Genomic DNA, 16,345 nt, shown 5'->3' on the forward strand with positions numbered 1-16,345 from the left:
AAATTGAGAGTCCCACCACATAGAAATGTGAATTTTACTGTGTATACAAAGAATTCAACAGAAAGCAGAGCTGAATGAAACTTACCTAAGGTCTGTCACTTCTTGTAAGAGCATCCCTACTGAGGCAGCATGTGCTTGACTTTCTTGGGATGAATCAAAAGTATTGCAAAGATCTTCTTCTCCTGCCTGGGTAGGACTAGGGACGGAGTCCTCACTACTATCAGAGGTTGGACTGTTCATTGGTTTGTCTAGATCACCGTCATCGGCGTCACAGGTATTCATGGCAATTTCTGGCAGACTGTCGTCATCGTCGTCCCCGCTGTCTGAACCAGCAGTCATCATCCCAGAGACTTCTTCATGTACAGGTACATCTATGTCGCTTTCCTTATCCATTATCCTATCCATTTGTTGCACTGCCGTTGGCTCAGATGTTGATGTTGGCTGGGTAGAACGAGAGAGTGGTGGTCCCTTTACGTTCTGCGACAACACAAAATTTGCCTCTTTCAAAAGATGTGAATTACACTTTTCAGCGTCCAATCCAACGTTTGGTTTGGCACTCTTTCCAGACTGTGTGCAAGTTGAGTCTGTGTGTGCGTGAATGCAGTCCAATGAAGATTGAGTGTTTTCATGTAGCATGGTGTCAGTTGGCACATCTTTGTTTATGTGCAAACAAGATTGTGCTAACTGGGCACCCTCTGAGCACTGTATACACTGTTCCAAGGCTGCCCTTGCTTTTACATCTGAGTCTGCTGTGTCGTCATCAGAATGCAAGCTGGGTCTGTTCACAAAGATGATCTTCCCTGCCCGACAACCTTCATCAAGATCACTTAATTCATCTAGAACAGGTGTGCTGGCATCGCTATCCTCATTTGCAGTCTCGTAATCCTCACTTTGACTCTGCTCCTTGTCACTGTTTCCACCACCTTCGTAATCCTGCACAGGGCTGCCCAAAACGCTGCAAGCATCAAGGTAGACAGATATCTCTCCAGGACTTCGGACTGAACCTGCACTGTCTATATCTGCCGCTGTTGGCAACAGGCCACTAGTGTCGGTGGTACTTGGCGCATTTTGTTCCTTGTTTTGTGCACTGTCTGTGGCTTTACCACCTGTTGTGTTCACCGGCATTGTATGGGGAATCCCCAAAGCAGGTTTTGTTGTATTGCATGCTGCATGATCTCTCTCCTTGTCCTCTGGAATGTGCACATGTACTCTTTCACTTTGGCTACTTCTGGCTAAGTCTGTGGCAACACTGCTACATGTAGATTGTGCTTTGTGTGCAGCACTAACGGGAGCATTTGAGATTGAGGAACCGTCGGGCAGTTTACCGACTCCAGACTTCTCATCACAACAGCTACCGGCAGCCTCTGTCACAGCGTGTGAGACACCAGCGTTTGATTCCACCCCTACATGACAGCCAACTGGAGGAGACTGCTCAATCATCACACCATCGTCACACTCACACACTTTCTCTGTGGCTACAACTGTTTCTTCAAAGAGCACCTCCTCTGGAATCTCTGTCACTGGAATGATATCGGAGACGCCAAATCCCAAACTGTCAGATGTCACTAGCGTGCTACAGCCTACACTGTTCTCATTTTCAACAATAGGACTATCGGTGGACTTGTCCGGAAAATCTCTTTGAACGGCTGCCTGCAGCCTCCTACTGAACCGTTTCTTTAGCCTGTCCAGGTCGAAAGCACCCAATTTCTTTGGCTTAGAGTCTGATGCATCCACAGCTGTGACTAACTTGTGTTCATGAGCATCTCTGCTATGGTCATGACTGCCAGCTGGGAGAACTACTTTTGGATCATCTTTTCCCGAGTCTGAATTCAGCCGCTGAAAGAGATTGACCACATCACCAGATGACCCATTGGAATTAGGGTCATGATGGCCAATACTGTCACTCCCAGCAGTAGTCACTGATGTCACACGGTTGCAAGGGTCATTCTGGGAAATGGAGATCTGACTTCTCCCTGCTGAAGGCGTTGCTGTATGCAATGAAGAAACCACAAATTACACATTTTTACTTTCAAAAATTCATAAATGTCAAATGAAACTAGAAATGTCGCTATGGTGACTGGCACGCCTCCGCCATAATGCATGGTTCTTCCAATAGGTCTATAGTACAATGTCTTGACGATGTGTGATGACAGTTTCACATAATTGGCAAAGTACTAAAATGACAGGTTTGTCACAAATGTGAATGTTCACTTTCCTTGAGCTAGGTTTAAGTGGATGAATGGCTATATTGTCAAAGAGTGCAGGTATTTGGGGATTTGAGGATTTTTACTTGACTTTTGTCCCTTTTATAAGTTCATGCATTGAGTAATTTTCAAGGTATGGAAAAAAAAGTAATTTCAGTATCAAATAGTAAATCTTTAATATCTTAACCTAGCCTTTGACCCTTAGCTTGACCTTTGACCCTACACAGTATGACCCTAAAATTCCCAAGAGAATCACAGTCAGGTAGAACATGCATAAATATGTACTAAGTTTCATGATGACACCTTGAATCACTTTTGAGATATGGAGGAAGAAGTAAAATTTAGCACTTTCTCTTGACCTTTGACCTTTTGACCAGAAATTTCCCAGAGAATCTGTATTGGGTAATACATGAATATATTCAGTTTAAAAAAAAAATCCTGCACAGCCATTCCATGTAACTAGACACTAGGACCTTAACATTTCAAGTTCAACCAATTAAGAAAAAGGATTCATATTTGGCTAGGTATGTACACATGTTCAAAGGGTATTACTGTATTTAAGCTGAATACTTCGCGAGGTTTTTATTTTCGCCAATTTCGGGAGTCAGCTGCTTTTCGGGAAATTAAAAACATGCGCAAATATTGACTCTAATCCTGATATGAATGTGACGTATGCGTACGCATTTCTTCGTTCAGTACAGGACTCCACGAACGCGAATTCAACCACTCGCGTAATCGTTGAGAAGTCTCAATTTGCGAAAATCTAGACCCGCGATATATATGGTGTACACAGTAATCTGATCTTTCACTGCTTTTCACTTTCTGACAGCCAAGTTACAACTCCCGGAACAAAGATCACTTTTGCTACAAAAATGATGCCTCTTTAGTACTTCTTTTAACTTCACTATTTAAGTCATGTTCTATTATCTGTAGATTTATATCTTTTTCACATAAGGTCTTATTTTATACCTAATTTACCATATCAAGTTCGTTTCTGTTTTGTTTTTCATTTGTATGTAATGAACTTGACAATATTTTAGCTTGAAAACACCCCGAAAATGTGTCACCTGAGTCACAAAAATATGTCACGAAAATATAGATCTTCCACTGGCTGGATAAAAGAGTCATGGCAGCCTGCATCAGACATCTTTTACAGCATCCATATCTTGTCAACAATAAGAGGCTTAGTTAAAGGTCATGAATGAAGAGATTGAATCTTTAAAACATAATAAAACTAGAAATGTCGCTATGGCGACTGGTATGCCTCCGCCATAAAGCATGATTCTCCGAATAGGTCTAGATAGTACATGTGGACAATGTGTGATTACATTTTCACAAAATTGGCAAAATATTACAATGACAAGTTTGTCACAAAGGTGTTGAATGTTCACCTTCCTTGACCTAGGTTTAATTGGATGAAAAGGAGAGCATGTATAATTTGGGATTTAAGGATTCTATAACTTGACTTTGACCCATTCATACGTTTATGCATTGAATAACTTTCTAGGTATGGAGAAAAAGTGCAATTTCTGTATTGAATAGTAAATTGTTACCATTTTCATCTGGCCTTTGACCCTAAAATTCATAAGATAATCACTGCCAGGCAGAAGATGTATAAATATGCAGTACACTTCAAGACAACTTGAGCCACTTCTAAGATATGGAGGAAAAAATTAGTTCAGCACTTTCACTTGATCTTTGACCTTTTGACCTTTGAGGCAAAAACAAAAGAAAAAAAAAACTTTCCAGAGAATCTCTTTTAGGTTATACATGCACACACCAAGTGTAAAAAAAAAATAATAATCCTGCTGGCATTACATAAACATGAGGGAAATAGTAAAATTTTGCGTGTTGCCCTTGACCTTTGACCCCTGACCTTTGACCCCATAAACCCTGAATTCTCTAGATAATCACTGCCAGTCAGTTCCATGAAGATACCTTGAACAATTTCCACAGTAGAGAGAAAAAAGATGAAGTTTTCATATTTTTACTTGACCTTTTGACCTTTGACCTTTGACCTCATGACCCGAACTTTCGCCAGAGAATCTTAATTGGGTAATACATGTATACACTAAGTTTCAAGAAAATATCTTCAGGCATTGCATAGATACGGTGGAAATAGTGAAATTTTATGTATTTGACCTTGACCTTTTGACCTTTGACCTTGAGCATGTGCACCCAAAAGTTAATAGGCACAACTTCACCCCTAATACACATAAGTTTCATTAGGATACCTCAAAAGGTTTTGATAGTTACCCTGTCCACAAAATTCATTATGGACGGACGGACGGACGGATGGACAACCCGAAAACATAATGCCTCCGGCACCACTTCGTGGCGGAGGCATAAAAATAAAATGAATAAAACGGCCCCAACAAACTAGGCATCTAAACCGTCACTCTAAACCGTCACTACGAAGCAGTGACCAGCTTTCTCAAACTATAGAATAGACACTCTGGCAAAGAAAAACTGAATTCTATCATGTAGTTTACTATAAAAAGAAACAAAAACGTGGTGATCATTCTTCAGCTCTATCTACAATGTATATCAGACTCAATAATGGTAGAAGAAGGAAAAAGATTATTTATTAAAAGAAGGACTGAGGACTCTTTGTGCATCAAAGTAACTTTCAAGTTTCTAAAAGAGCTAAATGGATCCATATAAATCCAAATGCAAAGTATGCAACTTAAAACTAAGGAAAGTTTGAATTTGATTCATTTTGAATAGAAGACTTGTCAAATACAATTACAGTAAATAAGAAAGAAAAAGAAAACTACTATAAAAGTGGATATTTTCGCGTGGCTGATTTCTTCATTCAGTACAGGACTCCAAGATCGTGAATTTAACCACTCGCGAAATCGTCGGGAATTCCAGATTCGCGAAAATTTACACTCGCGAAATATATTGCGTATACAGTACTTTCTTACGAAAATCCAGTCAAGTACAGCAAGGTCAGAACTCTTCAATAGTGTGGCGTCACGCAAGTCACAACAAAAGAGTGAAGTATCTCTCACAAGAATGACTTCACATCAAAGATTTCAGTGAACCAATGTGAAGGGTTGATACCTTGATTGAAATATGTAAAAATGAATTATAAAATTAAAAAAAATTGAAAAAAAGATACATTTTTCAAGTGATTTCAACCATAACAAGTCAAAATGTTGTACTTTTAAATATCACGCAAGTCACAATGGGATGGCTGTGCAGGCATAGCATGAATATGAGGGAAAAGTTAAATTTTGAGGAGTTGATCCTGACCTTTGACCTATGACCTTTGACCAATGACCCCAATCACTACTAGATAATCACTACCTGTCAGAACTTATGTACCATGTTTCATGAAGACAACTTGAACCATTTGCGAGATATGAAGAAAAAAGTGACATTTTTACATTTTCACTTGACTCTTGAACTTTGACCTCATGACCCAAAACTCTCTCTGGAGAATCTTAATTTGGTAGTACAAATAATATGTATACACTAAGTTTCAAGAAAATACCTTCACACATTGCACAGATATGGGGGATATAGTGAAATTTTGAGCATTCTACCTTGTCCTTTTGACCTTTGACCTTGAGCATGTGCACCTAAAAGTTGATAGGCACAACTTCGCCCACTCATACATAAACATGCCAAGTTTCATATAGGATACCTCAAGTGGTTTTTTAGTTATGCTGTCCACAAAATTGATTACGATGGACAGACAATCCGAAAACATAATGCCTCTGGCGACACTTCGTGGCGGAGGCATAAAAAAACAAGAGACCCGCGGGTCTAGCGCTCACCTGAGTATCGCAAGTTCACCTTTCACGCAGTCACTAATCTAAATTATTCACAGCTCTACCAAAATTTGACCAGGCATTCTGAAGTAGAAGATGAAAATGTACAATAAGGGCCCAAATTTTTAAAGATTCCTTAATTTGGGGAATTGGGGGCCCCCTGGGGCCCTCTGGGTGGGGCATGGTGCCCATTTTGATAAATTGAGATCCTGACCCCCTAAGGATGCTACCTGCCAAGTTTGACGAAAATCTATCATGAGGTTTTCAGGAAGAAGATGACAATGTACGATTCAGGCCCCCATTTGGACCTTCCTAACCAACCCCCCCCCCCCCCCCCCCCATCCCTGCCCCCAAGAGGGGCACCCCTGGATCTCCTATGAACAAACTCGAAACTACAGTCATTAATGTACTCACTCATAGTATTATCTTAGCTGTATAACTTCTGATTCTAGAGAAAATTTTTAACGATTCCTTCATTTGGGGGGTTTGGGCCCCCCTGGGGGCCCCCTGGGTGGGACATGGTGCCCATTTTAACAAATTGAGATCCTAACCCCTTAGGGATGCTACCTGCCAAGTTTGGTGAAAATGGGTCATGGGGTTCTAAAAAAGAAGATAAAAATGTACAATTTAGGCCCCATTAGGACCCCTCCTCACCTCCCTCCCCTGGGTCCCAAGGGGGGCACCCCTGATTCTGCCATGAACAAACTTGAAACTGCAGTCATCAATGTACTAACTCATAGTATTAACTTAGCTCCATCACTTCTGGTTCTAGAGAAGAAGATTTTTAAAGATTCCTTAATTTTGGGGGATGTGGGCCCCCTGGGGGTCCCCTGGGGGCCCCCTGGGTGGGTCATGGTGCCCATTTTAACAAATTGAGTTCCTAACCCCCTAGGGATGCTACCTGCCAAGTTTGGTGAAAATGGGTCATGGGGTTCTCAAGAAGAAGATGAAAATGTACAATTTAGGCCCCATTAGAACCCCTCCCCACCCCCCTCCCCTGGGTCCCAAGAGGGGCATCCCTGATTCTGCCATGAACAAACTTGAAACTACAGTCATCAATGAACTAACTCATAGTATTAACTTAGCTCTATCACTTCTGGTTCTAGAGAAGAAGATTTTTAAAAATTCCTTAATTTTGGGGGGTTTGGGCCCCCCTGGGGGCCCCCTGGGTGGGTCATGGTGCCCATTTTAACAAATTGAGTTCCTAACCCCCTAGGGATGCTACCTGCCAAGTTTGATGAAAATCGGTCTTGGGGTTTTCAAGAAGAAGATGAAAATGTAAAAAGTTTACGCACGACGCACGACGGACGACGCACGACGGACGACGCACGACGCACGACGCACGACGCACGACGCACGCCGGACGAAGGGCGATCGCAATAGCTCACTTGAGCCTTTGGCTCAGGTGAGCTAAAAAAACATAGTATATGAGCCGTGACGCAATAAAAGAGCTCTTAGTGCTCTCACATACAAATGCCATAAAATGGTGTAAAAGTCTGATAAAACAATATGTGTAAAAATGATCAACAAGCTTTGCACACATGCATACACGTATCAAAATGTGGCAGGATTTGGACAAAACATGCTTTTTTAAATGTCATAATTTAGACATTTAGGAGGTTAATTTCAGAAAACAGTTTGCATATATGTCGGAGTTCATTCTACAATTTGGAGAGGTGAAAACTCATTTTCTGTATTTTATGCTCTGAGGGCCCTTTTCTCGTGTCACAGCCCATACATATATGTTAGTCTGGATCCAGCTTTAGGGAGACATAGTGTAAAAAAGCAATTTCAGCAGTAAAACATGCGACTGAATGGGATTTTATATACAGGTAGTTGAAAATGTTAAGACACAAATTGTCCTTAATATAGCAATTATGGGAGTATGTCTCCCTAAAGCTGGATAGTATAAATACAACATGCATATTTTAAACGAATTCTACAATGTATGCAATGTACATCCATTCATCCATTCATTCATTCATTCATTCATTCATTCATTCATTCATTCATTTTTTCCATCTCCAACAGAACTTGTAAATATATACAATTTTTTCACATGTATTTTTTCATAAAAAATGAGTTAAGTTTGACTGTGAGTGTATCCATATTTCTACATATGTGTAGGATGCTATTGTGACAATCAAACATGATTGCAATTTAATAACAACAAAGTGAAAGCTATTGTAAGGTCATTGTAATTGTCATTGAAGTCTATTGGTAGTAAATCTGCTGAACATAGGTTCTGCAAAATTCCAGTGATGAGTAGTAATTTCTGAACTTGATGGATATCATACAGACACAAAGGTACAGGCATGCATTCTACGATAGAAATGGAAATTGCTTCATAACTGAATATCACAAAACCAAATTTCGTGAGCTTCACCACAGGTGTCCTTTTGTAGAGCCAGTAGGAATTTCTAGATGAAAGCAGCTGTGATATAATACAAACAATGTTCTTGCTTAGTGGGACCCTTTTAGCAAACCTTTGATAACCTGATCATCTGGCAGGGCGTGACATTAGTGGTGGCCGGTGGTCCAGGGCCACCACAACTAAGGACTAATATCAGGCCACCAAATTTCCAAAAAGGATATGTTTTGGTGGATTGCTGATGTTTCTGTTTACTACTACCACTACATTTCTCTTTTGGGCCACCAAAATTTAAGATTTAAGGATTTTAGTGGCCCAAATGCCAGGGATAAAAGTTGGTGCTGAGCCCTGTCTGATATTGTTATCAATCAGTTGTGTGTCTAATTTCCTCCATTTGAAATGCAAGACTTCCCCTCCCAAGCTACAGTATTATAGTTTATGTCCACAAAATTGATTTAAATGGACAAATGGATGGATGGACAAGAGGAAAACAAACTGCTTCCAGCAACACTTCATGGCAGAAGCATAATGATACAATTGTAGGGATGTTAGCATACTGTGCAAGCATCTAACCTACAATAACACTTAGTCAAGACCTTAAAAGGATGGTATAGTTTTTGTTGAGATGGGGATTCAGCTGCAACATTTTGAGGGATAGTTACAAAACCACTAAATGACATAAAGAGCATACAATTTAAGAGGAATTCAAAGTTTATTTGATGAAAATCAGTTTTAAAATGGCCAGGAATCCCAAAACAAAGAAAAATAAAATGATCCCACATAAAGGTATGTCCCATCTTTTATTAGGATTGCTTTGTTTTGGATATCTCAGCCAATTCAGAACCAATTTTCATCAAATAAACTTGGAATTCCTCTGAGAATTGTATGCATTTTCATATTTCATAAGAGGATTCTCATTATTTCACGAAAAAAAGTTGGAAACCTGAAGCCGGTCATCTCAACCAAAACTATACCACCCTTTAATGATGGCTATACCACCCTTTCATGATGGCTATACCTGCGGAATGCCCCCTTCTTGGATGTCTGTGGTGCTTCCTGCCTAGCACACCTGTCTTTCCAGCCCCTTTCCTCAGCAACTCCTCCGTGATGACAACACGCTCCGATGGCAGGCTCAGCTTGGTGACGGGAATTCTCAACCCTCTGGTGTCAAAGGCGGCTTCCCGAAGAAGTCGTCTTTCAGATTTGTGTGTCCTCATTTTGTCTTTCATGTGCGAGGGTTTCTTCTGGGTATTCTCACAGGGCACCTGGCACTTTGATCCTTTACATACTGCAGGGCTTTTCATACTTTTTGCTTTATGTTTCAAGGAAGTATTAAACAGGCGTTCAACTTTGGCAAGAGATACAGAATCTACGTCAGCGCTTTTTTGAGTTGAGTCTGCAGTAGAATGTGTGACATCTTGGCTTTCCACTGAACCCTGATTGACTTCATCACTAGAAAATGAAACTCTCCGTGTGGCCTTCTGAAACAGCCTGTCCACTTTTGCGATGGAAACCTCTGCAAAGCTGTCACTTGAGTTTGATGGCTTGGAATTAGGCAAATGTCCTTCACCACTTTGTGAGCACTTACTGTCATTCACTGCTTCTGCAGCTGAATACTCTCTGTTTTTTTCTGGACTTAATGAGCATCTTGTCCTGTTCACATTTTTACTAGCCAGAGACAGGACATCCTCATAGCTAGGTCTTTGCTGCCTCACGGCTGCCGGACAGACTTTCCTTGTTTGAGATTTTGATTTCTTTGCAGCTGGTACTACACTCTCACTAGGTTTTGCAGATCGCTTGAAGCCGAGATTCACATCTGCTTTGTTGTGACATCCTGGATCTGTCCCAACTTTGATTAGAGTTGTACCATAGGAACCGTCGCTATAGATACGCTTCATCCATCCTGCCTTGTCTTGCACCTTGATATAACTGCCTTTAGCACGCCCAGAATTGGGTGATGAGCACTGGCTGGCACTCGCCTGCTGAGGTTTCTGTGGAGGCAATGAGGCGTCCTCCTCTGCAGAATTTAGATGCATCACCCATAGCAATGTCTCCTTCTTACACTTGGCATGCCACTTCTCCTTTCCACCTTCCTGTGATCCACTGGGAACATCAGTGGGCTGAACACTTGTTTGAGTTTCATCTGTCCGCGGGACAAGCCGTTCCTGTGAGCCTTCTAGTAACGTAGATGACATGTCATGACCTTCTCTGGAAGCATCATTGGATGCCGCCTCCTTCAACTCTCCAGCAGCTTTTACCTTTTTGGTCCCACTGCGATATGTTGATGCCAGAGGAACGCACACCTTGTTGTGATTTGATCCAGACTTGCGTGGTACACTCTGAGATAAATATGTAAGATCAAAATGGCCACTGTATTTAAAGTACAGTATGTGACGGGTTTCAACATGTAGCATCAGATAATGTGCCTTAAAATTCTTATTGATCCTGAAATACAGTAGCAAGATGTCTCATTCGCACTTTACACGAACATACACGAGTAGACATATACACAGACACTCATGTACCGTAGTTATACTTACAGGTAAACTCGGCCTAGTGGGTGAACTCGGCCCCCAGCGCGCGTATTACAAGTGGCCAAGTTCACCCGCTAGGCTGAGCTTACCCTAACTGCGACCAGCCCCAATGCTCCCAAAGTATAACTGTGTACAAGAAGCTTACCCATAACTACGGTTGTACAGACATTAAAATGTAAAGCAAAGATGCCAAAATTTCAACCGCACACAAGCACAGAGCCCCAGGTTGAAGCGCAGCGTCTGGTCGGGCTAGGGTTTTTCATGTAGCAGGTGATCAAATTTTGGACGGCATCATGCCATGGTCAAATCATGGGGAGCTTGTTTTACCAAAATTTTCACATTCTATTTTCTATTTAGGATCTAACAGTGTTAGACACTAGACCCCTAGAGTTCTAACGATACTGGTGTACTGTAACTATACACAGCCCCGTCGCTGTACACAAGTGTAAGTCACAACAGGGCTGTACGGTGTGGACTCTACGCAATCTCAGAATTCCGGGGCGCCCACTCGATTTTGAATTTACTGCACCATATTTGTTACTAAGACTACATAAGATGAAAACTTTTATCTATTTAGCTACCGGTACCGTTTTAAGAAATTGTAGAAATCGCAGAAATGATTCGAAATGTCGGTGCAGCACTGGGCGAAGAGGGCGCTGTCGACTTCGCGGGCGTACAAACTCTAGCAGCGCAGTTTGCATCATTCAAAGCTGGGAAAGGTTTATTTTGAATCGCCCAGCAATGATCACAGCATTCCGGGTTAAAATTGGACTTTTTGCTCAGTGTATGTTGCGTGAGGGCTCACTATGGACTGAAATATCATGCTCATACTAGTCTAGTCCAAGCATCTCAATTCACGTGAGTGATTCTTAAAATTTGTGATAAGAGTGTAGAAATTTTCAATAGTTTTGTTGTGTGGCCGTGTTCGAGGGGTTCAGTAGATATGTGTATGGGGTTTTGTAGATATGTGAATCACACACCGTCAGAACCCGTGCGCGTCAGGCTAGGTGTACTGTAGATTTCATCACTGCGTTACCCAATGGCAATGCAGCATGATGCTTATTCACTCAAATATAAACAGCAAAAACAGTGAGCAAAAATAAAAAAAGTAAAAAAAATATTGGGGACTGTGTTAAAGACAAAAGGTTTCTTGGCACAGACAGACTGAATCATTAAGATTTAAACATGTGCAAAAACAGACAGTACTTTAGGCCTATGGTACAGTGGGCGTGAAAACTGTAAATTTAACGGTTAACGTTAAATGCACACAACTTGACATCGTCTATCATTACATCAAGGTCTAAGGATATTGAAGGAGGTAATGTGTGATCAAACGTTTAATACCTGGCTACTAGAACAACCTCTGCTCTAGACTAGAGTCTAACTAGAACTCTAAGACAAGTTAAATTTAGTTAGCAGACCCTATGACCAAGTGTTGTGGGACCGGACGCGTGAATAGATAGAGTCACTTTGAAGGGGAAATCCAACGATTTATTTTAGCAGGTTAATTCTCACGCCGTTTTCAGAGTATGTTGTCTAGTAATCAGTATATGAGGAGTCCAAGTCTTAAAGGTTGACCGAAAGATCGGTCTGTATCTGGTCGTCGGGGAGTGTTCCGCGGAGACTGCATCTGACTTCACGGATCCCCTCCGTATACATTGTATACGGAGGAGAGCGATAACGTCGAAAATATGAAAGACTCCTCCGGACAGACGCCCTAGACGGATCTTTCTGTCCAAGGTAAAGGGTGCATATTCTGTGTATAAAAATAGATAAGTTTTCACGCGAGAACTTATAACGTTAAGTGTCCAGAAACACAACCCCCCATCATCATATTTAAATTTACCGCCTTGCCTTTTGGACCTTGGCTTTGGGTCCACAATAATACTATTTACTATTTTATTATTATTACTAATACTAGATCTAACGTTAGTACCATCTAGTAAAACTGTACTCGTCTGTAAATTCACCCTTCCAAACAGATCCACCAACAAATGGGTCCTTCACTCACATCCACTTAACTTACTTGCTTGATTCCGGAAATCTTCGGATGTGACATTCTACCGGTTAACTGGTTATTATAGTGAGGCTACGTGCCTAACTGTAAGCCAGCTGTATGTAGTGTTAGCGCCTATACTCTAATAGACGTTATAGATGCAGAGATCCGAGAGATCGAGGCAGACATGGCAGTCGCGAGCACATCGTCGCTGAACAACTAGAACTAAGTCCTTGCTCGCTCTTGTGGTTCTGTAAATCCAAGCATTTTCTTCTGATGTCTGTAGCTAGGTATTACACCCACCATCCATTCCAATCAGCATCTGTTTTAAGCTCAGGTAGCTAGATATCGCGATTTATTTCCACAAGAACATTATCAATGATCGTGCGGTCACGAGCTCTGCCATCTCTCACCTCACAGTCACAGACAGTTCGGGATTCCCGGGCGGTCCGAGCCCTGCTACTGCTCGTATCACAATAGAGGTATCGCGATCGCCGGGTGAATCATCCATAGATCTGTGCAAAACCTGCGGCGGTGTACCTGCAAGCGAGTGCACTATTTCCTATTGCGTGTGGTTCCTGGACGACTCGACCCTTAAAAAAACCCGACCTAAACAGTTCGACTTCTGAAAACTCACCTTTTCCCATACTAGTACTGTACTAGTAATTGATTTACCTCCTCTAGATTGCCACTGAGCGTAACTAAATCATTTTTATGCGTTTATTGTTTTCTGTTAATACTAATGTATGTCATATTCACTGTTCTTTACTTAAGATCTGTATTTTGACTTGTATATGTTTGCAATCTCTCATTTTTCATTTTTCATTTTTCCTTTCCTTTCGTCTTTTCACCAGTGCTTTTAGAAGTATATAATTATGTCTATATTGATATGACCTATATATAGATAGCAATGTGCGATTGGTCAAAATGCTGTCACATGACCATGGCCACAAGGATAAGTAGCGTTATATTTTCATAACATGATGTAAATTTACATACAACCATGGAATATAACAGTAACTATGTTAAACAAATATATAAGCACATTATAAATGCAATACAAGGTATATATTATCATTATTTGATTTAATTCATATTACATGTAAGTGCGGCGAAAAAATTACTTTCAGTTATGCTATAATTGATGGGAAATGGATATAAAAAGACATAGGGGGCCCACTCTCTAAAAAAAAATGAGCAAAAGTGTTCACCCTTGAAGGAGTAAATAACAGAAAACAATTAGTTTAATTTGAAATTGGAGTGAATCTTGAGTGATTTTGCTTTATTTTCACTAATTTTGGAGTAACTTCGTGGATCACTTGAAGACTTTTAAGAGAAATTGGAGTGAATGTTGAGAGAAAATGTTTATTTTCACGAATTTTGGATTGACCTCATCAGGGATCACTCAAAAATTATCGAATGATCTTTTATGTCATTCATTCCTATAAGTGAACATTTTTAGAGAATTGGAAAAACAATCAGTGATTATACAAATCCATAGAACATCCACACCATTATAGGCTTGCAAATCAAAATCATAATACAGTCACGTGCTATGGGCTACTCTCTCCAGCACCAAACATAACACGACACGTCACATGAAGAATCCTCATATACAAAAAAAAAAAAAAAAGAATCATCAATACAGTATACAATATGCAACAATTAACGGTTCATCACCGAGTAATACAGGCCTGATCCTATCTTGACTGACGCAATATCATGATATCATGTGCAATGATAAACATCAATGGTAAGAATGATACAGTCAAACCTGTCTATAGCGGCCACCCAAGGGAAACGAGGGCGCTATTATAGCGGCCACTTTTCTCGTTTCACTTGGGTGGCCGCTATAGACAGGTGACCGCTCTAGACAGGTTATCCAACTTTTTGTGCATTGCCTACATGTAATGATACATCTATAAGTACTTATATGTATGTGTGTGCGAATATGCACACGTGTGTTTCATGCATTGAACAATGCCTGTGTTTTTATGAAATTGTTGCACATCATGTGTAACAGTTTATGACTGAATGAGTGATGAATGCAGCGGTGGCTATCACTGAACGTTGGCCATGAATGACTGGCACGGCTATAAAAAGCAGAAAAACACGCTGAATAATGGGGGGGTTTTCAGTGGCCGCTATAGACAGGTGGCCGCTATAAACAGGCGGCCGCTAAGGCAGGTTTGACTGGAGTATGCATGGGATTAAAAGGGTGTAAATTGAATCTGGAATTTGCATACACAGCATGACGCACGCTTTTATGATATTAAATGTATAGGCCTAATACTCCATTTAAATTTATGCATGCATTGTTTTATACAATGCATATTACTATGCACTGAAATGATGAGAAATGGAGTATACACAAAAGATAATATCAAAAAAAAAATCAGCTGCATGTGACTGCAGCAGTAATTGTTCGTATCACTTAATAAATGATAAAGTGGAATGAAATCCACCCTTACATCACAGACCGACGTCGCAATAAGTTTTGCCAATAAGGATTGGTGGTTGTCAGAACAGGCATAATGGGTGTGGAAGAGTCCATGAACCGCTATACCATGTAGGTACTTGTCAACGTCTGAATCCTGGGGGTTCATTCATAATATGCCAGGTTAGGTTAAAATGCATCTCCATTAATTCTATGACACAGTCTATAGCAAAACGTATACTAAGTTACACTTCGTTATTCGAAGTTCGTACAAACTAGAATAAAGTTCGTGTTATCTCGAATATTTGTTATATACACACTCATGAACTTTTTTTTTTTTATTTCCATTTTCAGATCAACGAACTATCTTTCATTTTCGGATTGGTACGAAATCTCAGGAATTTTTTTCTTCCATCGCATTCACTTTGTTCCCTCAGTTGCGGGGAATTCATTTATGAAATTATTGGTTATACTAAAATCATTAGAGTGTATATACTCTTCTCCCTCAATGGGTACTGACAGCAGCCCATGCACATATTGATAACTTTCCCTGGATCTTCAAGGCTCATCACTGTCATGAAATTATGATGTACATGCTTTTGACTCATTTACTAATCTAAAGTTCAGACGAACGTTGATGGCATTATAAATGAATATCTCTCTCTCTCTCTCTCTCTCTCTCTCTCTATATATATATATATATATATATATATACACACACACACACACACACACATATATATATATACATTATATATATATATATATATATATATATATATATATATATATACAATGTGCAACAATTTACTGTCTGGGATATAGCACAACATTTGTAGGAGAAAATGCCGTGATTATATTAGTAAATCGCAATAAGATTGAACGAAAATTAATACTGGTTAAACAAATCGGTAAAACTCTTTTTCACATCATTCATCTCACTTCAAGCACAATTATTTGAAAACTGATTTTTTTTTTTCTTCACTAAAAAATAACCAAATTGAATTTGGTCGAGATGCGCTTC

At 40.2% G+C, this 16,345-nt stretch overlaps 1 pseudogene; it reads right to left on the reverse strand.

Moving 5' to 3' along the window:
• Positions 1 to 10,892, reverse strand: part of LOC139724355 (uncharacterized) — a 30,494-nt pseudogene extending 19,602 nt beyond the window's left edge.
• Positions 10,893 to 16,345: the final 5,453 nt, after the last annotated feature.

The sequence above is a fragment of the Diadema antillarum genome, unplaced genomic scaffold, assembly GCF_040938485.1.
Source record: "Diadema antillarum isolate AM-2024a unplaced genomic scaffold, OU_Dant_1.0 scf00000211, whole genome shotgun sequence".
NCBI classification, from domain to species: domain Eukaryota; kingdom Metazoa; phylum Echinodermata; class Echinoidea; order Diadematoida; family Diadematidae; genus Diadema; species Diadema antillarum.